This window comes from Myotis davidii, unplaced genomic scaffold, assembly GCF_000327345.1.
Source record: "Myotis davidii unplaced genomic scaffold, ASM32734v1 scaffold225, whole genome shotgun sequence".
In the NCBI taxonomy this organism is placed as follows: domain Eukaryota; kingdom Metazoa; phylum Chordata; class Mammalia; order Chiroptera; family Vespertilionidae; genus Myotis; species Myotis davidii.
The window spans coordinates 463251-465782 of NW_006296222.1; the positions used below are offsets into that span (position 1 = coordinate 463251).

The 2532-nt window shown below is 40.4% G+C and overlaps 1 protein-coding gene across 2 annotated transcripts in view; it reads right to left on the reverse strand.

Moving 5' to 3' along the window:
- The window catches only part of FSTL5 (follistatin like 5), a 570527-nt gene that overhangs the window by 233535 nt on the left and 334460 nt on the right, over positions 1 to 2532 (reverse strand). The window lies entirely within an intron of this gene.

The window sequence follows — 2532 nt, forward strand, 5'->3', positions numbered from 1 at the left end:
ACGGATTAAAAAAGCAATGCGAATTCCAAATGTGTTGAGTCAAAATATATGAGGGTAGAAAATGCTAATGATAGAAAAGAGGGAAACAAGCGAAATTATGCTCAGAAGTTAAGTTGAGTCCAGATCATAAGATATCTCATATAGATTTACAGTAAGCTAGTAACCGTTTTTGGAATTCAGAGATATCACGGATCAGGAGTTTAGAGATCAGAAATTTACTTGAGAATCCTTGAAACAAGTATCAATTAGGAGAGGTTGCAATCATCTAGTCAATAAATGCTGAAGGACCAGTCAGTTAGTAAAAATGTGGATGGAAATGGGGCATTTTTGAGAGATAGTTAGTTAAATGGGATTTTACTATTGGTAGCTGATTTTTTAGGGCAGGGGGAAAAAGACACCAAGGGCAGTGGAAAGACTTGGGCCTGGAAATAGGTGCTTACATCATAGGGGAAATAAGGGAGTAATGATAGCTTGAAAGGGATGATGATGATGTTGGATTATTTTGAATTTTAAGATGTCATTCAAGGGAACATGCATGATAATCTCTCTCTCTCTCTCTCTCTCTCTCTCTCTCATCAGCAATCAGCATGTTAGATACTTCTTATTTGAAAGTCAAGGCTATTACAACCTCTACAGGATCAGAATGTCACTCACTATGGTACTCTGTCACAAAAGGCCCAAGAGAGGAAGCCACCACGAGGAGGTGGGTGTTCTGTGCGGATAACATGCACCCAACAAAGGCTACATTTTACAAAAATATCTGCTTCTGCTGCCATGACTGTCTAAATATGCAGGCTCCTCTGGATAATACAGGCACAGTAGCTCTGGGAAGAAAACAACAGATGAACTACTGAGCACTGCCAAGCCTTCACTCTGAAACCTTACACACAAAATAACACTGCAGCAGCTGGGGCACGATAATGAGCTGCAAAGGTGATACCTGTCTGTCTGTACAGCCCGGGCTGGTGAAATGGGACCTGCTGCACAACAGACGCACAAAATACATCTCGGGTCTTGGTCACAATGTTATCCTATACTCTAATCGGCAGAATAATGGCCATTCGAAGATGTGTATCTTCATCTCTGGAATACGGGAAGCCCTTATGTGACAAAGGCGGTTTTGCAGATGTAATTAAGACATCGTCCTTAAAACAAGTCGATTACCCTGGATCAGGGATAATCCAGACCTTATTCTATTCACAACTCCTTCAAAGCAGCAAACTCTCTTCAAATGAAGTCAGACAGATGTGCCAGAAAGGGAAGTCATAGAAATCTGAAATATGAGAGGGATTCATCCAGCCATTGCTGGAATGGGTGCTACATGGGAAACAAAAGAATGTGGCCAGCTTTAGGAGCAAAGAGTGACGCTAGGCTGATCGCCTGGAAGTAAAAAGAGATCTCAGTCCTACAACTGCAAAAAAGAAAGAAAGAGCCCTAACCTGTTTGGCTCAGTGGATAGAGCGTCAGCCTGTGGACTCAAGGGTCCAGGTTCGATTCTGGTGAAGGGCATGTATCTTGGTTGTGGGCACATCCCCAGCAGGAGGTGTGCAGGAGGCAGCTGATCGATGTTTCTCTCTCATCGATGTTTCTAACTCTCTATCCTTTTCCCTTCCTCTCTGTAAAAAATCATTAAATATATTTTTTTTAAAAAAAGGAAAGAAAGAAAAGAATTTGGTGGCCTGGTCAGATGGTTCAGTAAGTTGAAGTGTCATTCTGTATACCAAAAAAGGCTGTGGATTTCCCAATCAAGGCATAAACCTAGGTTGTGGGTTCGATCCCTATTCAGGGCATGTATAGGAGACAACCAATCTCTCTCTCTCTCTCTCTCTCTCTCTCTCTCTCTCTCTCTCTCTCTCTCTCCCTTCTCTCTCTCCCTCTCTCTCTCTCTAAAATAAATAAACATATCCTCAGGTAAGGATTACAAAAAATGAACTTGGCCAACAACCAGAATGCGCTTGTAGCAGATTCCTTCTTAGAGCCTCAAGCAAGAACCACAGCCTTCCATACACTTTGACTTCACCCTGTGAGACTCTAAGCACAGGACTCAACTGATCAACATGACACCGAGACTTCCCACCTACAGAATTGTGAGACAATAAATGTGTTCGTTTAAGCTGTTAAGATTACAGTAATCTATTATGGCAGCAAGAGAAAACAAGTGTATTGATGTGTGATGCTGCAAGAATGTAGATGTCATTAATAAAATTATGATGTAGAGATAGCACAATGAAAATCATTAAGAGCTCACAAAAACAAATAATCTGAGATATATTTTACTTCATCTTGAGTATTCCACACTAAAAAGGGCATTGAACAAAAGGATGAATACAATTTCAGGTGACAAAGAAGTTCACCCACATTAAATCACCTTTTGCACATGAATCAGTAATATCTACCAGGTAAGCTATTTCCAATGACAGCTATATCGTAACATAAAAATTGAAGGTGCAAATTAAAATGTGAAATATGATAAAGGTTTGGAGAACTTTACTGAAAGTGGTAGGATATGATAAGTATATAATGGTAGATTAC